Source organism: Hetaerina americana, unplaced genomic scaffold (genome assembly GCF_022747635.1).
Source record: "Hetaerina americana unplaced genomic scaffold, ioHetAmer1.1.p SCAF_4, whole genome shotgun sequence".
NCBI lineage: Eukaryota > Metazoa > Arthropoda > Insecta > Odonata > Calopterygidae > Hetaerina > Hetaerina americana.
This window is the reverse complement of record NW_027286985.1, coordinates 3,316,439-3,341,312: the sequence shown is the minus strand read 5'-3', so window position 1 is coordinate 3,341,312 and position 24,874 is coordinate 3,316,439.

The window sequence follows — 24,874 nt, the reverse complement described above, 5'->3', positions numbered from 1 at the left end:
ATATTCCTCAAAATAGGACCCTTGTGAGTCGATACACTTGTTCCAGCGGCGTTCCCATTCCTGGAACGCTCCCGCGAAGGCATCATCGGGAACCTCTCGAAGACACGTCGTCACGGCCTCTTTGACGGCGTCCAAAGTCCCGTATCGCGTTCCTTTCAAACTTCTCTTTATCTTCGGGAGCAGAAAGAAGTCCGGTGGTGCCAAGTCCGGGCTGTAGGGCGGGTGCGGCAGCGTTGCCACGCCGTGCTTGGCCAAGAAGTCCGATCATCACTGAGCACTTTCGGCACCAACTTTGCACAAATTTTTCGCATCTGTAATTGCTCCCTAATAATCTCGTGCACTATTGTTTTTGGCACATTACACTGCTCTGCTATCATCCGAACACTAAGACGACGATCAGAGTTCAGTACATCGCGAACTTTTCGCACATTTTCGTCGGTGAGTGTCGTTGATGGGCGTCCAGGCCGTGGTTCGTCGTCGACCTCTTCTCTTCCCTCCACGAACATCTTGTGCCACCGAAAGATCATGTTTCTGGACATGGCTGACTCCCCGTAAGCCTGGTTAATCATACCGACAGTTTCGGTAGACGATTTCCAAGCTTTACCGCACATTTGATGGAATAACGCTGCTCCAAAAACTTCGGCATCGCGTTCCGTGACGTGGGTCGAGCGTGGAGGTTCGCGTTAACAGAGCTCCTCACTACACCACAGCTCAGAGCCGACTGCCTTTTTCAGCGTCGCTTGCCAACATACCCCCCTCCAATCGCAGTCCGTCAGAGCGGTGCTGGGCGCGCCTGGAGCGGCGGGAAAAAATAAGTAGTCAGTACACTTATTTTCCAGACGAACCCTGTATATTAAATAAATAGAAGTCACGTATAAATTAATGATAAGACCTGGATTTAAACTTTAAGTGGTTGTGTTTTAAGATAAAATTACCAATAACTAGATGAAAAAGATCAACAAAAATATTTTTGTGCTTGCGGCATGTACCTTAGATGACACCCTGCAAATCCCAACTCAACATTCTTTCCCATACCGCAGACTGCTCTTCCAATCTCTGAAAGTCATTTTCAAGCCACCGTAACTTCAAAAAACATTGTCCAACTTCTGCGTCGTGTTATCCATCGGAGAATATATCAAGGCTGAGTATATGTATTTTTCCTGCATACCTGGTATAAAAAGGACCTATGGGCAATTAATTTTCTCTTAAACGGTAGTAGTTTCACTTCGCGTGAACTGAAAATATCAATACAGTTTATTTATATTACATAAATATTGTACATTTCATATACAAATGCAATACGTTTATCACGCAAGAGCGAATTCAAACATGGTGCGTAGGGAGTTTTTGCCGAAGGTCTGCCCATGAGCCTTTGCCGTCTTTTCATAGGGAGGCCAAACACTCAGGTACAAAGTAAGCTCCTCTCGAATTCGATTGATAATACTGGTCTAGTCAGTTGGGGGTGAAATAATATATCTTTGGCTCCTATTCTGTCGTTATCAATCATATTAGTCCATGCAATTCCCTGAATGGAATTCATAAGAAATGCAGATCAAGGGACTGTTGGGGTGAAATTGGCTTTGATTCAATTTTTAGATACTTATTTGTGCGTTGGTTTAACTAAAGTTTATTCCGTAGCAAGGACAATTTTTCATTTGCTGATATTTAATTAAGAGGCATTTTGTGAAGAAGTATGCTTACCACTCAATTTACTCTTGAAGGCGAAATATTTCCAAAGTTTTCTTTTCATTCAAAGAATTATTGTGATTATTACTCATTACTTGAAAGAAGCTATGTTTCAAGAAAATGCACAATTTCAGCAAAACCGTGACTTAGATCAGTGAACGGGGAATTTATTTATTTGATATCAAGTCGGCAAAGGGAAAGTTAAATCGTATGCACACGAATTATGAGAGAAAAGGTCCTCCTTTTGAACTATCTATTACCATTTCATGAAAACATAAACAATATACTGGCCGTTAATTTTTGCAATATAATTTTCCTTCGTCAAATAATACAAAAATTACATAATAGTACCATAGCAAAAATGATATCATGCGATGAATGAACAATAACTTACAAATACAACCTTGATAATATGGTTGGAACCAAATGGTTTGGAAAATGATTATACAGGTAAACATTTGATGTAAAACCACCGAATCTAATTATCAGATAAGCTAATTCACTCTCATTTTATTCGCACTGAACCTCACTGCCGAAGTACTCAGTGTCGTGATGTTGTGCCAACCCTAGATCAAATGTGATTAAACCCCTCCAAAAATATTCTTTGTACGATAAAAGCTTGGAAATATTTTTCAACCGTTCATACTTTAAAATGTCAGGAAACATATAGTTTAAATTGATTCCAGATTCGGGAAACAATGTAATCTTTAAAAACGAAGCTTTAAAACGGAGACAAAGAGAAGGTTACCGAGCCTTCACGAGTGTCACAATGCCAGGACTCTCCGGCGCCCCCCTGCCGCCCCCTTTGACTCTTTTCGCCCCCATAGACTTGAGCCCACTTTAAGAACCACTGGTCTATTTGATCTAGGAATAACGGCGAGTAGCCAAATCCAACAGTGGCATTGGAGACTCGAAGGGGATTACCCGAGTCCGTACCCTGGGTGCATGCAAACCGTATCGATTCCAAAAAACAGGATGTTGACCTGGCGGTCATGGATGTGAGCTCCATGCATCGCACCCATTCCCGTCGTCGGTGTCGTCCACCATTATTGTTTCGAGAGGCAACTGCTGTTCTAGAAGTGGCTGCGAGGAACGAAGGCGGAAAGCATCAAATCTCGTTAGGTCCAGTGGATATCGCTTGACAAAGATTACAAAAGGCAAGGAAAATCTTTGGTCCGAATAGAATTCGAAGAGAGTCGTGACCAAATCGAACAGGACCAATCCAAATCATCTCTTTCCTTTTTTCCGTTAGCAACTTCAAGCATCAGCCTAATTTCGTGCAAGACTCATTATCGTGAAACTAGAAACATCAGCGAAGTACATTTTTCAATTTATTGAACGATGAATCGGGTGGAATCTCTTGGGACCCTGCAAATTTCACCCATTGGAATATACATATTTCTCTTTAATGATAATAGAATGAAAGCTATCGCGTTCGTGCTTTAACACATTTCATCTGACGAAATAAATGCCCAAGAATTTTAATTGCAAAGCACTTACGAAAAAACGTTTAAATATTTTTAGATATGCGAGGAAACCATGCATTTAAAAGATTCAAGATTCAGGTTAGTATTTGTTGGTAATAAATGGAAAGCAAACGCAATAACCATAATTAAAACAGGCTGCAAATGAGGAAGCTATCTATGTAGAATGCAAAATATAAAGGACTTAACTTCCCAGAGAACATTGATTCAGTGCCATTAATAATGATAAGAGATAAATTTCAATAGAGACACTAGGCTGGTAGACTTTAATGAACTGGGTTTTACAAATTCCAAAGAAACTGCGGGAGATGCCGCAACAGTAACTTTTAACGGAGTCATCCGCTAATGTGCATTTCAATGCAACTATTTCAGAGCGTAAATATCATTCGCCTTGACTGGGTTTTACACCATTTTATTGTAACTGAGGGGAACATTGAAATAATGTTGTTTGATGCACAATTAATAATCCTTGTAAGTTTTAAATACAGTCAAAAATGACACTTTGGTGTGTGCCATTTATATCTGCAATGCGAAAGAGGTAAACAGTCAGCTAATCCTCCTTGAAAGTATCATTGCTGCACTTCTTCCAAACCCTGATTCGTTCATTAATAGGCAGTAACCATTTTAGTTTCCAATATCCTATCACTCACGAAAAAGACGAGAAGTACTAATGTATCTTTCCACTGTCCTTTTCTTCACGTACAACTAGTTTCAACGCTCAAGCGTCATCATCAGGTACAAATTAAACAAGTCGCAGTCCATTTATATACCATTCATGAGGGAGAGGAGGGGTGGGCGAGAGAGGGGGGAGAAGGAGGAGAAATATGCTAATTTAACCTATGGGCTAAAAATTATTTAGGATCCTCGAGCACATTCTGAAATATTGTAAAAGATTTCCAGTGGAAGTAAGAATAATTTTTGAGCAAATATCCGGGGCCAACCAATCTGAATTATTTTCTTTTGTTTTAATCCAAAATATTACAATTAATTTTTGTCACAAAAGCAATAAATCAAAGTCAAGTTGAATTGAATAATTAGCCATCGTTTCGAAAATAGACTGCATATATTTCTAGGAGCAGCTGTAAAACAGTAGTTTTTTGCACGAAGCCTTGGTATTTTTCCATATCTCCTTGATCGTCTTCCACAGCATACGAAAATAAAAATTTGCGTTTCCATGACCTCCATCCCTTCAATCTTTCAACCATCTCCAAATCCATTCTAAATTCCGAAAGTTCACTTTAAATTCCCAAACACTGTACACGGACTTTGGAGAGGATTAAAACTATGCCCTTCGAATTCCCACTCATAGAGGCTCCGCCGCTTAGAGCGCCCTTAGGGAATTGCTGGAATTCTTTCCTTGTAGAACCAAATCTGTGTCAGTGGCTCCAAAAACACTTTTATAAGGTACCATAAACATGGGATGCATTTAATAAAGAGCTGTAAATACCTCGTCACTCGTAGCAAATTATCCGTAATTTTAAAATCATCTGAAACCATCAACAGGGCTCCTTAGACATTTGACAATCTATTTTAAATTCCAGTATGCACAGCAATAATCAGGAAAATCATACAGTAAATGTTCCTTGGGGTTTAGTTTTCAAGGTTATTGTACACTATGACTTAATATGAGGACTCATCTTTTAAGAAATGAGTGATCACAAAAGAAATTAATATTGCTTAAACAATAATTTTTTTTTCTGTATTGAGTTGGAGACCACAGCCAAATGATTACTATTAAATAATTTATAGCAAATGATCCAGAATGAATGGAAATATCAATTTTATAGCCAAAATGTTTCTTCTATAGGCAGTCTTGCTCACTAAGAAAAACAATTCATTCAGTTTGTAAAAGAGAAATATTAAAAAATTTTGATTTAAATTGAGATGAATATTATTTTGTCGCAATAATGTGTTTTACTCTTTATTCCTCGGTGTGCTGTAAGTTTTAGGAATCTTTCGTCAATTTTTGTGGTGAAAAATAGAAAAAATAATAAAAACTTAACGTTTCACCACGGAGAAAAATTCCACAATTTGTCACAAAAATCGTACACTGAAATGATGAAGACAAATTGTGGAAGGTTCCATATTAACTCTTAATTTTTGTTTTGTTTAATAAAATTAGTTTTATGATCAATTTTTCAATCAATTCATAAAATCTAAACGCTTTATGCAGAATAATGGGGTTAAAGATTGCGTAAAGTTAGAAAAATACGAAAAGCGAGATAAAACCGAGATAGAAAAGTGAAAGAAGATGAAAACTAAAATGTCTCTGGGGTGAAATAGGAAGAGTGTGTCTTTATACCAATGTGAACGTTTTAAAGTTAATCTTTAAACAATATGAATTATCATTAGCAACCTTAAATTATTTGTGATTGCTATGGTGCTTCCTTTATCAATGGAATATTATGATCGAAAATTGGGAAAAATCTTTTGATTTAGAATCTGCGCTTGAAGATCACATGAATTCCTGATCCACCCTTGGAATCGAACCGCATCCGTTACTCAAACACACGGCCACCTTCCTTCGCCGCTTCCCGCACTTCGAATGTCCTTCCCCCGCCGTCCCTCACCCCCTTGATGCTCCTCGTCGACGTCCTCCCCTCAGCCCTTATGGCCGCCCCTAGTGCCACCAAGGGACGGACCTGGGAATCGAAAAAAAGGAGAACATCGCACGGCGAACGCTCTCGCATTCCCGATTTTATGGAAGCTCCGGGTCGTTTCGTGAGCATTCACGTCGTTTCACTATTCGATAGAGGACCCCTTCCCCCAAATCCAACCACCCTCCCTGTGGATGGAATTCTAAAGTGCGCCTAATACACTCACGCCTACACCGACCGCGCTTGGTCACCCTGCCCCGGACGAGCGGATTTTTTTCATGCTGCGCCCGAAAACCCTGTGGATTTGTTTAATATTGCCCGCCCAAACTTCCCAGCAACAGATTTAGGCAATGACGATAGCGTGGTCGAGGCGTGCCCTCGGCGATAACCTCAAAATAAATCGCCTCGCTCGACGACCATCTCATTTATCCAATTATCGATTCGTCTATGAATGCATTATATATACTCGTATATGGATATATGTATATATATATATATATATATATATATATATTATATATATATATATATATATACATATATATATATATATATACACACACATATATATATACATACATATATGTGTGTGTATATATATATATATATATGTATATATACACACGCATATATATACATACATATATGTGTGTATATATATATATATATATATATATATATATGTGTAAAAACACAGTTTTAGATTTTTAGAATATAGAAACACAAAGAAAGGACACTCACAATTTGTTATTTGACGTTTCGACAGCACGGCTGTCGTCTTCAGATTCAGATTCTGATTATCATATTTATGCGTCGCCGAAGAGCGTTCCATTTCGAAGATATTATATATATATATATATATATATATATATATATATATATATATATACATACACCCACACACACACAGAGATGAAGAGGGACTTGTAGACTAGGATGTTGGGTTTTAGGAGAAACAAAATATTTATATCAATATAGGTATCAATATATGTCTATATATGTATCAATTTTTGTATGCATATATTTACCATAGTTTTTTTGGTGTCGTATTTGTTAGTAACGAGTGACAAAATCTGAAAAGGGTTAATTTCATAGAATTCATTACTTGACAAACGAGCGCCATTTATAGAGAGAGAGGTAACGCACTCACTATTTCGCAAGTTGCACGTGTTATTGCGCTCGATTATCTCGACGAGTTACCAGTAGTTCCTCTGGAGCTCTGTCCCTTCCATTTTTTCTCCCTCGCTTGCCTGATATGGAAAACAAGTGACTGAAATATCGCGAAGCTTCGACGTGATCTCGTTCAAAGAGCTTCAAATGCCATTTTGTCAGCAAATAGGTTATGTCATCTCTCTGATTTCGTGAAGATAGGATATTCTTTCCACTTTTCAAACAAACTTCCAAATCACATGCAAACAAACTTCCACATCACATAGACAGTACATAATAGAAGCTATAAGTGATAATGAAGCTTCATTTGAAGGATAAAAAATTAAGTCCATGAAAAAAATCATTAAAAGTCTAAAACCACCTAATTCATTAGGGAAAAAATACCTACTTAAGGAAATTTTAATGACCCTCATGGTGAAATCAGCAAAATAACTGCAATCATTCACCTAAAAAAGTTAAAGGTTATATATATAGCATTTAAAAAATATTGACAACACACCGCCAGTCAAAAACTCAGTGTTACATTATTTGTGAGATTTTAAATGAATTGCAACACCCTTGCAGGTGCTTTTTGAGGGTATAATTACACTCACTCACAATTTATGCTACTAACGATATCATACATTATTTGTTTTTCTATAGGTTTCAATTGAATAGACTCGAGTTTATAACTGAATGGTCCCATCAGTGGAGCCATCCAACTACTACAGTTCTATCTAGCGTGGCCTTAAAATTTCCTGTCATGAGCAGTTTAAAGCTTATATTTGTAATCAATAATTACTGAAAAATATGAGTAAAATGTAATTTCATAAAAAAATCAGCGATAAGGAACGGTATTATGTGCACTTGCTTGAAAATGAGTATTTGCATGGAGGAGAGGAAAAATGTGTATGCTAAGAGGTTGAAATATAATTTAGAAATTGAAAGTATGTCGTTATTTGAATTACGTGTACTGGTATCAATAATAATTCTCCAAAAAAAAACAAAATTTAGCTCTCACTAGCAAAAATTTAGAACTCATTAAGTTTTATTGAATAGGTGTGCCTCTGTTGTTATAGAATTTCAATATAATATTACGGTATTAAAATAATTACTTCGTTGTGTAATTCCCATTTATCACTTCGTTATAATATCGGTTGGTATAAGGAGATGACTGAGTATACAAATAGATTGGATTTTAAGGACTTAAGAGTACCTGACGGTCGATGTTTTCAATACGCTCTCCGATATACGAAAAATCAATCAGAAATTAATGCTAGATCCCTCATGAGACGCGTGATTTCGGATTCCATGGATGCCAAAAGTCCAGATGTGAATTGATGTCGATGGGTGTACTTTGGAAATTATTTTAATTTCACCTGGAATGTGTTTAAATCATGAAATATCCTGATTTGAGAGAGTTCGACTTCAGATGACTCGAAATAACTCTCATAAAGTAACATAAGGAAATGAAAGCTATCTCTAGATTTTAGAATTTACATGTGGCGAAGACATTTTCCAAGTCCATTGCGCTGATTGGCTTATTATGGCTGTCACTTGGAAGTGACAGCAGAAATAGGCCACAAACGCTCACAACAGAAAAGTATGCGGGGCGGATTTTCCAGAAAAGAAATTCGCCGTAGCTTGGATGTAATTCTTGGCACCTAAAAAATAATCTATCAGTAAGTACTGCTCAAAACTATGTGCTAAAATGCTCGATTGTAAATGTCAAAACAAATTTTTTTAAATAAATTATTACATTTAAATTCATGCCGAACGTTTTCTTTAAAAATATAATACATTTCAGAACTTCGCAATTCAATCTTGAAGTGAACTTACGATTACCAATCAATTTTCCCACATGACTAATGCTAGAGAATTTCGAAAGCGGTAGGCTAATGATTCATAAATTATTATTAAGGTGTTTGAGTATAGTCCATAGTGTTTGAGATAGGTACTGAACTGACTGCTGAATTATGCATTTCTTCACCCCTCCCAATGAAACACCTACTGCCATCCAACACTAACATATATCACTCATAAATTCTGAAAACTTCCTTCTTTTCTTTATTCCGTCCATTCTTCTTTTTCTTATCCTTCTTTGCTAGTTAAGCATCCTCTCCTCTGTATCATAGCTTTTACAATATCATCACCAATCAAGAAATAAATAACGAAATTCATTCTCAAAACTGGGATAGACTCGAACCATAAGAGGTCCGTTGGATTAAGAAAAATCAGCGTGCAAAGGTTTGGCTTTAAGGGTGAGGGGAGAGCTCACAGGTCGCAGGCCTTGCAAGTCAGGGCATGAATACCTTTCAAATCTGGGACCCAAATGATCACTCAGCTTAGGAGAGACTGGGCGAACGGGTGTACTGATTGGAACCCGGGACCATCCGGGGTCTTGAGGCGAAAGAAATGACCAAAACCCTCCGGTGTCATTTGCCACCGAGCTACCGAATGGCGAGTCCAGCTCACGAATGGGAGTCCCCACTTCCATACTCTTACTATTTGTATCCTCTAATCAACATTATGTTTTGGGAAATGTCGTGTGTAAAGATTATTTCAATTTTGCACCAAAATATTGGAGAGGAATGAATGAAAGGAAAACATTTAATCAAATAAGTTAAGAGAACTGCTAATTTATTTTAAGACATTGTTAATATTTTTGGAAAAAAATTTTTTTAGAAAAACATTTTTAGGCATATATCTATTACTTCATTATTTAGAAGTACGAGAAATAATGGCTATGTATTTCAGAAGTAGGAATTGCACAAACTGAAGTTTTTTAGAATTTTCTGGTGATGAAACTTACTCTATAAAATATTTGAGAGAGCACTTTTCTCTTCCTCAGTTACTTGAAATTCATCATGAAAGAGGAACAATTACCGAAAACTAATAGCTTTTGCCGCCCATTCTGCATGATTCATAGACGCTGGAGTGTGTAGTGATATCCCACGAGGTGGAGGGCCTGACAGAAATATTGGTGGCATTTATCTCCAAGAGCCATTCACGCATATGAATATGCATATAATTCAAATTTTATTACGGAGTAGAGACCACACCCCACGCTGAAAGTAGCCGGAAGGCAGAAAGATTGACAAAAAAGTCCCCTTTTTAGGTGAGTGCAATCTTGCAGTGTGAACACTAGAATGAAGGTGGTGGTGGGAAAAGGGGGTGAATATCGAATGAAAGAAAGGAAAAAGTGCACGGGGAACACTTTTTCAAAAGTCCACCACAGGTCACATGTGCCTATTTTCATCATGAAATGAAAATGCATACGATGTTCCAAGAATCGTGAGGATTCTTGGAACACTTCTTCACTGACAGAATTATGATTTTCGACCTAAAAATATGTATGTTCGGAAACATCATTAAATTTTCATGCAGCAGGTAAAAAAGTCAAATGTTTTGTGTTGAAAATTACATTTCATCTTTTATAAGTAATGATAAAGTCGCCGAGAATATAATTATAACGCCGAGAATATTATAATACATATTAGGCGCTTAAGGTAGGCACTAAAATTTTATTGACAGAAGTAATCATATGTAGGAATTGTAGTTTTTTATGGGAGGTGACCAACAGCTAAGGTCATTTGTACCATTAAGAATGGCTGGGAAAGGAAGGGTGGAGGGAGAAACTCGGCGTCGGCATTAGCCTAGTTTTGTCGGAAGGCGCCAAGGGGTCCGCAGTTTAACGTCCCTTCCGACGGACGTCACTGAAAGTGCTCTCCACAAAGCACCTCAAATAGGGGTCGGGTTACCACTGAAAATATTTGTCTCCAGAATTTGAACCCGGGCCCTCTCGGTAGGAACGTACGTTAGCCACGGCACCATCCCGATCCCCAGTAATCATTTCTTATTACGCATATAGTAAACATTTTCCGAAGTAAGTGTGTTATGTTGAAATATACATAAACTCTCTCAGCTTGTATTTTCGATCGTATTTAAGCTTTGCTTGATTAGATACAATTAATGATTATAGAAATATAAATCCTCTCGGAGAAAGTGTGTTCGGGAGTGTTTTGTTGGATGGATCTCTTAGGGATGCAGAAAAAATTTAGTTTCGAATTCTAATGAAGAGAAACAAATCAAGCACACAATGCATGAGTAGGATTTGCATAGGAAGTAGAATGCGCTTTATGCATTTTTTAGTAGACACACACAAAGGAAACACTGGGGCATTAAACCATATAGAACTCTACATTTCAGCATGTTATTACATTCCTCAACTCAACTCTATCTGGTGAAATTTCCAACTCGTTCAATATTTTCATCACATTGGCCGCAAGCTTTTCACTTTGAAAAGGAAGAAAAGGAAATACCTTGGAAATTTACGGAATTGAAAGAGAAAGAGGAAAAGAGAAGCGAATCGCAAAAATGCTTCGCGGTGGATGATCAGTAACACAAAAACATTGAATTAGATCACACCCACACATACTGCCACTCTTTCGTCAAACACATGACGATCTCATTGAAGAACTAATTGCGTTAGTCGTTCGAAAAGTCTTTAGGAAAAAATAGAAAAACAAAATTAATTTTTGTAGATTTTTTATATTTCTCAATATAATCTCCTTTCATATCGAAAAAAGTTTCCCAGCGTTTCTGCAAATTTTTTAAGCCTTCTAAAAAGTAGGATTTTGGAAGGCCCTCTTCATAGGCATGCGGAGGTATCGACACGAATCGCTCTCCACCGAATCATTTTTCTCAAGCATGGAAATAAAAAAAAAGTCAAAGAGGCCAAATTTGATGAATGCGACGGATACAATGCTCATTCTTTGTGGATGTACGGCCAAGCTTAAACTCATTAACACAAAAGTAAACAGTCGCAAACATAGGAGCGAATGAGCCATGAACTTCATCCAACTCGGTCGGCTTTGATCCCTATCGGTGTTGAGTCTTATGAATAGAAGTGTTTAATCACTAAACAAAACTCATCTTTTCTCATTTTTCTAAATAAACAAAAGTTTGTTGCTTCAATTAATCATGGAAATGAAGCCACTTGACGGATATATCTACAAAAATTTACCAACGGTCTAGTGAGACTACTAAACCGCACTAAAAGAAAAACTTTTCCGATTCTGTGAGAGTTTTATTTTGAATTTTCTAAGGAATTATTAAACGTCACGTAAATATTATCGAACAATCAATATGCAGGAAACTTCTGTGAATTAGAGTTTAAACTTGAATCCGTTGACCAATTTAAACAACCACTGGAATAAATCGATTTCAAAATTTATTGTTCTTCTCAGAAATTTTAAGTTTTGGCGGCCATCGTTGGACGTACAAGAAAGACGGCCTCGGAATGAAGGTGAGGAATATTCATTCCATGATGGCGAAAGATACAAGGCGAGAGATGAGATGGAGCGTCTCGATGGTGGCGGTTGGGTGGAGGAGGGAATCTGTAGCGGCTGTTGGTTCTTGGTTTTGCTTGATTTCGACCGAGTGATTCGAAATTCTTTCTCAATACTGCCTGCTGATTCTGTCATTTCTATTACGATACAAGAGTTATGAAAAGATTGATTCAGGGATTCAGGGTTGATTCAGGGATTCATTCCTAAACATTCAAGTTGAATGTTTAGGAATGTGGTGATCGAGGAGTATAAGTTAAATTTGATATTGATGAAGAGGATGGTGATGCCTTCACCCAAGTAAAATGAGGGATAGGAGTTCAAAGAGTACATTTTTAAAAGAGCAAGTGGCCATTGAGATTTGTTTGGAATAATAAACCATTGAGTGAAAAAGGGGGCTGCATTTACACTCTCCCGATCATCGGATGAGGCCTGGATTAGGGGTTGGTCTTGGAGGGACCAGATACAGACGGACTCTCACGGGTCCTTACTTCCATGTTGGCGGAGGGATAGGGGGAGAATTCTGAGACGGAATGAAAGAAGCATTAAGATTAGGAAAACATAAGTCATGGGAAACAGAATGCACAGAAATTGAAAAAGTGGATTAGGACGTAGATTTGGTTGAAAATCGGTGAAAATTTATACGGAGGGAGAGTGAAGTTGTATATTATCAAATAAGGTAGGTAGAGCAAAGATTGCAAATGAGGATGCAGATGGTATTTTGCTGATACTTTCAGTGCGGAAGGGGCATGATGGTTTGAGGAACCGAATAGGAAGGGAACGGGCCGGGTGAGAGGACAGGTTTTACAGTGTGGGCAGCTGCAAGGCGATGGTCGATGGAGGGGGGTGACAAGAGGGCCTGAAAACGGATTGGTGGATTTTAAGAATTTTTTGAATTATACAGAGGGGAATAAGGAATAAGCGGCTTTTGCTACTACTCGTTACTATTTTTTAATATTGGTGGCAAATAACTTCGCCTACATTATATTTGTGCCATCCAGGGAAGTAGGTGGTTAGGTAGGTTGATTCTGTTGGGGTTTGTATTTTGTAGAGTGTGGAGAATAGCTATTTGAAGGGGGAAGAATTTCCCTGCTTTAAAAAGGTATCCAGATATCTACGTTTCAATAGAGTAAGATTTCAGAGAGTAGGTTGTTAGGGTAGCTTGTTGCGTTGTTACAACCAGAAGCCCTTAAATAGAAAGTGAATTGGGGATTTTGACATCCTTTCCACGGCAAGTGATTGAAGTAATAGCCAAGGCCATATTAACAACGAAGGCTATTATATATTCCCTTGAATTGCCCGGAGAGGTCAGGCCGGCGGCCTCCTTGACCCTCCATCGGCACTTGGCATTTTGAGCTGGCCTCTCCCCTGGCAAGCGCGGAACCCGCAACACTTTAATGTGTTTGCAGGTTGCCGACATTTTGAAGCGTAATGGCTGTCACAATGTTCATTGACTGCCCGAGCGGGCAAGTATAAACCGTCCCGGTGAGTGAAGTCCCACCTTTACCGGTCATTGTACATAAGAAACGTATGGCATTGAAGAAAGAAACATGGCTGAGGTGCGGTTTGCGAGAAAGTGAAACTTAAAACTAGGAATAAAATATGAATTTTTAATCTAATAAGAAAGGAAAGCCGACAGGGAACGGCTTTTTACAAAAAAGAAAAAAAAAGTACGTCACTGACAGCACTAACTGCCCACCGGCACACTCTGAGCATAGAGTGGTACAAAAAGGAAGCGGAGGCGAGGGTCGCCCATTCCCCACAGCGGGAAATTACACTTGGGCATGAGGAAGCGGGTGACAGCAAGACCGTGAAGCGGAGAAAATGATACTGAAATAACTTGGAGGACGGAGGAAGAGATCCGTCCGGCTTGAAGCGGCTTATTACTATATGTGTTGTGGTAGGTGATTGTGAAAGCATTGTGTGGGCGATTCCCAATAACTAAACTCAAAATGGGGAAATAGTTGACGAAAAAGATTGATATCAATCAAGACAACGTAGATGAATTGAAGAGAGCGTTTATCGACCTTGGGATTCACTATCGAAAGTCGCCAATCGCCTCACTATTTAACTCTCAATTCGGAACGATGTACTCGGCACTTGGAGAGGAGACGAACGGAGAGTATTGCGGAAAAGCCATCCCTGCAGTGGAAGGAAGTTGGTCCTATTTTGATTTATCACATAATTCACTTAATTATTATGATTATTGGTAGGCTCTGAAAACTATTGAAGATCGCTGGCGACTTTTCCACGACTCATGCCCTGAGCATTACAATAATAATTTATTTAATTTCAATATACATGGTCACATGAAATAATTAATGCGAGTGCAATCACACAAGCTCTTAATAGTCGAGGAAAATCCATCAAGGAGGGAAACGAACCCCCGTCCTTTGGGATGGCAGGTAAGGATGTTTAACCCGTTATCATCGGAGACGGCATTAAAAACGAAATAATTATGTCGTTGATAGTGCTCTCTTTCGGTTCGCTAGTCTCTCGATGACTTTCTAACAAATAACAATTTCTCCCTTCTCTCCTTCTACTGCAGCTCTGTTAGACGGTCCCACATTCTACTGAGACGTGACCTCCTCCGTTTCGTTTATTCTCTTCCTCAATTATATCCTAATCAATCCATCATCTTATTATCATTAACACTATTGCATTCGCCAACGGTCGTTTCAAAATATTTATTGAAAAGCTTTTCCGGTCGCTAGATTCCATTGATCACTCGGCATACGTCATTACTTGTAAATTCCGTCCGTCTCACCAGCCGAACAGAGAGCGAGGTGATTGCGATATTTTAGCTTTACTGCTGGTTTTCTACGAAGGGTGTCAGATTATTTTTCATTAAGATGCACCCTATAATAGCCAAAAATCAAATTAAACACTCTCACATTTTCATGCCGTAGTACTTTTCCTTATTTTGTTAACAGTATGAATTTTGAAGGAAAAAACAAAACAACATATCTTTCCACCAAATATTTTATTATGTACGTCCCGTTTCAACGCACCTGCGTCATCCTCGGGTTATCAAAAAAACGTTTCGTTGGAAAGATACATTGTTTTGCTTTTTTTACTTCTGTGATTATTGTATCTCCACAAAGTTAAGCCTGAATACGTCGAATATAGCAGGAACATTGTTTTATCATAGTTTTTTGGTTTTATATATCTCTTCATTTTTTATACAACTATTTTTTGTAATACCTACCGTATTTTTTAATACATATATGGGTGCGTAAAATAAAATATGAAAGTCATACAACCTTAGAAGATGTCATAACGACATCAATAAATAGCAAAAATGTTAATTACCATGCCAACATGGTGACATAGGGATCATTGAATACTTCAGCGTGGGAGTAAATGCGCCTAATCCCTAAACTATCTATTGATTTATGACGTGTAGTTAACTTTAAACTTCTAATAGTCTTGAGAATGCACTTTATTGAGATAAATTTTACTTTCTGAAAATCATTGTCCACTTGAAAAATTCTGTAAGGATCGTTTTGCATTTAACTATGGATCAAAAGAAGGCCAAAATTTCATTCGTGCCCCGTAGGAATTTCGGAACCCAGGGAACCTGGCGAGTGACGATTTTGAGAATGGAAGAACTTCATTAATATACGAATTATCGCAAACATTTATTTCTCCGATATAACTATAATCATTCCTTAATGTATTGCATTTATTCACGTACAATTTAAATATTTTTCACGCCTTTGTATTCCCTAAGATTTGCTTAATTCTGTCTAACCGCGCTTAAAGATAATATGAAGGTTCAAACTCTAATTTTCACACATGATGACGTCCTTGAATAGTGCCAAGCATCCGGTATTGGCCTGCGTGAGGGTGTCATTTACATGATATTAAATAGCGTCCTCTCTTTGCTAAATGTCCTGAAAGAGATAAAGACTTTCAAATGTTGGGTTATCTTTCGATTTTTCTAACCTGTTTTCACAATTCATATGATAATTGCTCTGGCAAATACTCGAGGTTACTTAACGTTATCAAATCAACATGAATGGAGAAATAAAAATTAAACAAAGGCGAGTGATTAAAAATAATTGACGTCACTCCACATAAGTGGAAGAACATTTCATATCTGTCAGGGAAACGTATAGTAGGTATTTTATTGCAATTGGCGACATTTAGAGCTAAGTGACTAAATGATGTGAATCTCTAGAATAAAGTGTAGAGAACAATTTATTCTGGAGAAGTAAACTATGTAAACGATTAACATTTTTTTATATTTAGGAATAAAAAAGAGAAATATTTTATCAGATGAAAATATGCTTAATTTAGTCCATCGTTACAAATGAAAGTAACTGTGGCAAACGAAAAGTAGGGATATAATTTTTGGTTATCAAGCGATTAAGATGAAATAAATATTGAGAAAAATCTCGTATATTTAAATATTCAGTTAACAAATACCATTACACAATATAGCCACCGAAATTTGGCCATTATTTGTACGGTGGTTACCGTTATTGGTGTTAAGAGGCTTTCTTTAATGATTATTTTATTCACGTTCCAGTAAACACTATGGATCAAGATTCTTCCCGGCACAAAAGTCTCAGAGGAATAAGACAAAATGTGGCCCGTGTGATTTCAAACAGACAAATTTGCAGCAAAATCAAAATACAAAGGTCGATATTTATGCAACTATTGAATATGAGTTTTACGAATAACTATATTAAAACGGTGATTCAAGGCAATCTATAAATTTTCCCTAGTTCTTCCTACTGGCCTATCAAAAGATGTACAATTTTAAATTCGTCTCACGAGAGTATATTATACTGCGGTGTGAAATTTTAAATTGAACTTTTACTTCTACCATTGAAATTCAAAGTTTTGAATGGACATACGTTTAAAAATTACTATTTTAGATAGAATTTACGGCTGAACGGTATCATCCTCTTACGTTGCGTAACACCCATGACTGTTTATAACGAGACAAAAATTGTATCTATGGATTTCTCATGCCCTGAAGAAATGCACTCGATTTAACATCTCAACTTCAGTATTCATAGACATTATATTCATAGGTCATAGACTGCAAAAAATCAAAATATTTATTCGCAATTTGTCGACTTCCACTGAAAATGTTTTGATACTATTTTTAAATTGCGTCTATTTAAATTCACATATTTTGCTCGATCAAGAATATAAGATAAATGCCCAGTGGAATCTATTCGATGGTCACGTGGACGTTTTTAATAAAATGAAACGAAGATTGATGTGAGTTGCGTGATCACCCGACGTCCGAGGTGTAACTTTGTGGAATCTATGAAAAAATGTATTGAAACATTTTTCAACTGTCATTTTTCGCGGCTCATATTTCGGCATGAAACATCTTCGAATAAAAGATTGTCACAAAGGCCTTTCCAAATACATCTGCTCAAGGTTTGGGTGGATAGCACTTCTTGGAATGCCGCGAATAGGGTAGTGGAATGAAGGAAGGCGCCAGGGTGGAATGTGTGATGGGGGTTCCTTCCCTCCTGTTTTCTTCCCCTTCGTCCACTTCTTCGGGCACTCCAAACCCAACATCCCCATATTTTAAGAACTACCACCTCCCCGGACAATGAGTGTGCTACAATGCGTGTGGAGAATGTCGGTAAGCACTCCACCTGATGATGGCTTTTGATGCCAGAACCTGGGTCTTGAGTGAAAACATATTTTGTGTAGAATAACCAAATATTTGTGTTTTCAATTGATTACACATTTGTCCCTTACTTTAACTCCAAATCTTTTACCAGAACCTAATCCTCTTGGCTCCTTTGAAGTTAAAAGTTTGATCTGGTGGTAGATTATATTGCATAGGGCATCTATTTTTGCATGTTCCATTTTTATCGTTCTATTTTATTTTTCCTTTGTTTTCCAACGCTCTATCACTTAATTTTTAATATTCCATTTCTATGAGCTCTAAGAAATTTCTGAAAAAATTCTGAAATTTTCAATGTTAGAGATTGTTATTTAAAGGCAAGATTATATTGTTTGGCGATACTACAAATGAAAACTAAACTAAATATTTTGATTAACAAAAAACTTTCAAATAATGAGGGTACGATACAATTGTAGTCGGTTACCAGAAATGTATACTATATAGCCCGTGAAGTAGAATATTATGCGATAACTAAAGCTGCTGCAAGAAAAATGCATAAAATGAAGAGAATTCTGTTTAATGGATAGTAATAATTTAGAAGACAAAATTTTCCAGCTGTAGATTACGACTGGTATACCATTCAAAGTATTTTCAAACCATTCTTAAACGATGGTTTAATTATATTGAAGTATAAATATGTGGCAGATATTAACATTTAATTTGGAAACTCTAGATGATACTCATGACTTATGAAATTATGTGCGAACAATATTTTCATTCAAAGCTTATATAAATGTAAAGTGAAAAATTCATTACAAACTACCTGGCTTCCACTATTGTTTGCAAGGGTAATCTTGGTAATAATTTTAGTCGCCTCTTTTTTATATGTAAAGCTGAAAGTTGTTAAGTCCTGGATCCATCTCGTGGGAAAAGGCTGCGTTTGCTCCAAGGGTAAGCTAGGAGTTTAAAGCAATAATTAGAGCTCATTCTTCAGCTTTAATAATGTGAAATGCTTTTTTTCAACAGCTAATGTCGCAATAATCTATATACGTTGATAAAGTGGAAAGGATTTTAATGATCTACCACAGACATCCATTTATTTATTGTCAAAAGAAAGTTTTTCCTTTTCAAAAAGGTTAACAAAAACTAAAAAAAGTTTTTTCTGTCTAGGAAGTCGCTGGAAAAAATCTGAAGTGAAGCTTTCTACGCTGTGCACCTCCCATCTTCACGATGGTCTATCACTACCGCTGCGTTTCTCGACCCCTAAACCCTCCTCCGCCCCCCAGAACTATACAAAGCTGACCTTACGACCCTATTCTGCTGGCCTTTTCCACTTCCGAAGTTTCCTGCAAAAAGTTTCCTCAGCCGGTCCACCCTCTCTTAAAAACCAAGCCACGCATCTCTCCAATCATACTTCCTATGAAGGCGTCATAAACCTTTCTACGACTCCCTTAACCTCTAGTGAAAAATCGAACCTATGCGTAGGTCTTTCTTTTTCATCAGGCCCTAAAATCAACCACGTTACCATTCTAACTGATGCCCTCAAATTTAGCCCTAACTAAATGTGGAAAACTTTTTGAAATACTCAACCTATACGCCATTAAATGACCGGCGATATTCACATCGCAGTAGAGATTTTAATCAACCTCCTCCAGTTCAAAGTCTCTAGTCCTTCCTTCCTCAATTCGTGATAATCCTGGAACTATATTTCCACATCTGCATCATTTTCTTATAAAAACTCATCAAATACCCCAGTATCATCACTTCAGCAGATAAAGGCGCCAGATTTGTAGGATCTAACACCGCATGTTACATAAAAGAGACCGAGAGACAGCTGAATGACATGTCCTCATACGGAGGCTGACCCAAACCCAATCTTTCAAAAAGACATCTCGTTCTATCTTTAAGACGGAGGTCCTCGTGAAGGCCTATCACACGAAGGCATCTTAATCGTCTCCCCTCCTACTCCCACTACCCCTCAGTTCAACATTCTCCAAAAAATTCATGAACCTAACATTCCAGCCACTTGTCCAATCTCTGCTTTCATATGTGTCAGAGACATCATTTCCTATCAAAGATTAATTCTATCGTTTTTCCCCACTATACAGATTTAATCATGGCCATAATTGACGTGAACTTCTATACATGTATCCTCCATTAAGGAGGCCTCTCCTCTTTCTCTCTCTCTCTAGCATTTCCCACTCTACAAGTTCCTAGCTCAGATTTCCTTTTTAAATTAAATTCAATCTCATATGTAATTATTTCACTCTCAGCAATTACCATCAAATTCAAATCAGAGCTTGCGCCATGGAAATTAAGATCAGTTCAGCTTATACAAACCAATCTCTACCTTCGACTCCTTTAAAATACAATTTTTTATCCCACCGCAGTCTGAAACCCTTACCTTGGTACTTACTTTGGCTCAAATGCAGTGACAATATTTTTGTCGTTTGGCAACATGGCATAAACTCACCTAAAGAATTTCCCTCTTCCCTCAATACAACATCCTCTGTTTTCTTTAATTCGACCAATTCTCCCCCTCGAGTCATATTTTTAAATGAAAAAATTCCATACCTCTGTCCATATCAAACCCACAAACAAGCAACTATATCTTAATTTCAATAGCTGTTTGTAATCCTTTTCACAATAAACAGTCAATCCCGTGCACTTTTTCTATTTGTCACCATCGCATCTGCAATAACTCTCATCCCCTAAATAAATTCCCGTCAAGATTCCATCTCTCTCTCTCGACCGATTTGGTTGTCCGGACTCTTGTCTCCACCAAAAAAAATCCTTTAACACACACACCCATAAATTCTCCCATGAGCAGAAATACAACACTCCACAATCACATCTTACTTCCCAGGCATGAAGTCCTTAAAAATTTTTTTTAGAGATGTTTTTCCGATCCTCTCCAACCGCAAAACGACCGCCAACCTACTCTCCAAATGTCCAACTGTAAATTACAAGCGTCCAGCAAATCTTTCAAATATTTCTAAATCCACTTTAATTCCCAAACCCGTTCTACCCCATGCATCGTGCTAGTTGCAATACCTGCCCAATTCTCGTCGCAAATTCCCTTCCGCAAGAACACCTCCTCAAACTCCCCCAGTCCCTCCCGAATTCTTCCTGCGTTCCTAAAAATATCACACTATACCTCCTATAATGTACCCCCTACTCAGCGTTTTTATTAACCAACGCACCACGCCCCTCCATATTAGAATCGATAATCACAGAGTATCCAACAAGAAATACTCCCCATTCACCTCTCTCTAGTTCCCAAACACGCAGCTTCTCCTAGCAAAAATTTTGACAATTGATACAAAATATCCTTTATTTCCACCCTCCCGTCAACAGTCGCACCAACCCAATTAAGGAGTTAGCTTGGGTAAATCTTTTTAAATCCTGCCACCCCTTTGGACTAAATTACGTATTCCCACAAGCTAACACCATCTTCTCAACAATCTTTCACCGATTACTTACGCCCCTCTGTTTAACCTCTCGCCCAGTGTTCAATTCCTCTCCTTATCTTCCCGGAAGTGACCTTGTACCCTGATGAAGGAGGATAGGAACACCAAAATATTGGAGTGAGCTGCTTTCAATCAATCTCTTTAAAACACAAATTTTCTTTTTTACCATGAATAAATACTTGAGCATTAACCATTAGTGAACATTATAAAGGTGTTATCTATACAATATACAACCCACATTTCAAAAGCCTCCAGTCTACGTCTATCCTCCTGCTTCAATGACCACGTTTCCGCGCCGTACATAGCTACACTCCATATCAAAGTTTTTACGAGTCTTTTCTTAATATCCTTACTCAAAGTCCCTGTCATCAACTCCCTCCTCCTTGTGAAAGCCTCTTTGTCTAGCGCAATTCTTCTCCTTACGTCCCTACTACTTTGACCGTGTTGGTCCAAAACACTACCGAGATACGTAAACTGTTCTACCTGATCTAGTTTTTGCCCTCCTATTGTAATGTTTAGTTTAGCCTTTTTTATTCCAGAAAATCGCATAACATTTGTTTTATTAATATTGATTCTCATCCCATGCCTGTCGCACTGAATTTCCAATTCAGTTAGCAATGCTTGCAACCCCTTGGCTGACTGACAAACTAAAGCTTGGTCATCAGCAAACCTAAATGATTTTACGAATTCCCCGCCCACTTCCATTCCTACCTCCAGTTCTTCCAATGCCTCTTTGATCATTTCCTCTGCAAACAGGTTGATCTGCATCGGTGATAATGGGCAATCCTGCCTTACACCTCTTCCTAACACTGCCCATCCGGACTCCCCGTTCCCCACTCGCACATGAGCAGTCTGAGACATGTACAGGTTGCGGATTAGCCTCCTTTCCCTCCAATCTATTCCTATTTACTGCAGAATACTCATTAGTTTTTTCCAATTCACTCTATCAAACGCTTTTTCGAAATCTACGAAACAGGCAAATACCTCCTGGTAGTGTTCTATATTCCTCTCGATTAATAATCTCATTACTGCAGTGGCATGACGCGTACACAACTAGATACCATACCATACACAGATATATACCATAAACACAGTAATCAACCCGAAGGTCGGTTTGGTAGGTGATAGGTGATGGTAGAGTTCACCCAGTACTAAACCCTATACGACGTGTGACATATATATATATTTCTTTTTATTTAAGTTATATATATATATATATATATATATATATATATATATATATATATATATATATATATATATATATATATATATATATATATATATATATATATATATATATATATATATATATATATATATATATATATATATACATACATACATACGAGGGTCATCCGGAAAGTAGTACCCGTTCGTGAAATAAAGACACAAAAGTAAATATTAACAAACATAAAAAATTTTATTTGAAAGAGGATACTTTAAACTACTTCTCAACATAATCTCCAAGCAAATTAAGGCATTTGTCATAACGTGTGACAAGTTTCTGTATTCCTGCTGCATAGTCCTTCGCCGCCAGCTCATTGAGATACGCGAGGGACCCATCTTGCACAAATTTTTGCATAATGCAGATGGTGTTTAACAATTTCATGAACAATTGTTCGAGAAACATTGGGAAAATGCTCACAGATGTCATCAATTGTGACGCGCCGATCGTTCCTCACGAATTCGTCAACTGAGCTCACCAGTTGGTCTGTAATGACAGACGGTCTCTCCGAACGCTCATCGTCGTGTGTGTTCCCCCTCCCCATGTTGAAGTTGCGACACCACCGCCGAACAGACGACTCGTCCATTACATTGTCTCCATACACCTCCTTTAATTGGCGATGAATATCACATGGGCGAACGTTTCTTGCATTGAGGAATTTAATCACTGCCCTCACTTCACAACTGGCGGCGTTCTCAATTTTTTTAAACATTGTAAACAATCACAGAAACAACACAGGCAATGCTAGCGTCACGCAACTTGGCTCAGAGAAGGCAGACAAGCCACTGAAGCTATCTGACCTCGTCCAGCGGCTACTCGCGTCGTCAGCACTTCATGCGGCACGAACAGGTACTACTTTCCGGATGACCCTCGTATAATATATCTACATCTGTGTTTTTATATATTTGTGTGTCGCCGAAGAGCGTTCCATTTCGAAGATATTTTATATATATATATATATATATATATATATATATATATATATATATAGAAACAGATATAAGGAAAAGGGATAGGAACACACATAAAGGACGGACACAATAAAGGTGGGGAAGGCGGAATCGAACGGATCACTAGAGTAAAAATATTTCCTTGACCGGGATTCGAACACCGGATCTTTCCACTTGCCGGGCGGATGCTCTTAGCCACTTGAGCTATCGAGGAAACGTACTTTACCCTGAGATCCGTGGGTCTAATATGTCCCCAAGAGCCCCGATTCTTTAGCCAAGAGATGGCGTCAGGGGGCTGTTTCACCCACCAAAGGAGAAATACACACGACAAAAGAGGAAAGGAGAGTGGGTTGGTTAGAATTCATACAACATCATACAGGAAAGGAACAGTGCGTTTCGTGGCACGCATAGCCAGAAGAAAGAGATGAGCCACATTGGCCAAATACACATTCAAACACGAAATGGTTGAGAGCATCCGCCCGGCAAGTGGAAAGATCCGGTGTTCAAATCCCGGTCAAGGATATTTTTTTACTCTTGTGATCCGTTCGATTCCGCCTTCCCCACCCTTATCGTGTTCGTCTTTTATGTGTGTTCCTATCCCTTTTCCTTATATGTGTTTCTATATAAATAAATATTTATTCGCCGTTTGGCGGGATTTCGTGATTGAATGTATATATATATAGTATATACTACCTTGATCAAAAATTTCCCGGAATTTATTCAGAAAATTAAAAATACAAGTTTATTCATCTAAATCTATATTGTCCCCTTCAAAGTAATCCCCATCGACTGCAACACACTTATGCCAGCGCTTGATCCAATCCTCGAAACATTTTTTATATTCGGTTTTCGGTATGTCCATCAGTGCTTCCTGCGATTTTTCCATTACTTCCTCTCGGCTGCTAAAACGCGTTCCCCGTAATGGTTTTTTAACTCGATTGAACAGAAAGAAGTCACAGGGAGCCAAATCAGGTGAATTCGGTGGCTGTTGGATGGTATTTGTTGCATTTTTCGTCAAAAAATTACGAATAATGATAGCACTGTGCGACGGTGCGTTAACATGGTGCAAAATCCACGAGTTTTCTGCCCACATTTCTGGTCTCTTTCGGCGAATTGCTTCACGCAAACGTCTCATAACGCCCAAATAATACTCTTTGTTTACTGTCTGGCCTTCTGGCAAAAATTCATGATGCACTACACCGTTGTAATCCATGAAAACCGTCAGCATTGCCTTCTTTTTTGACTGAAAACGACGTGGTTTTTTTGGTCTCGGCTCATTTGGTGAACGCCATTCACTTGGCTGATGTCTGGATTGCGTGTCGTACTCATAAACCCACGTCTCGTCTCCAGTAATGATCCT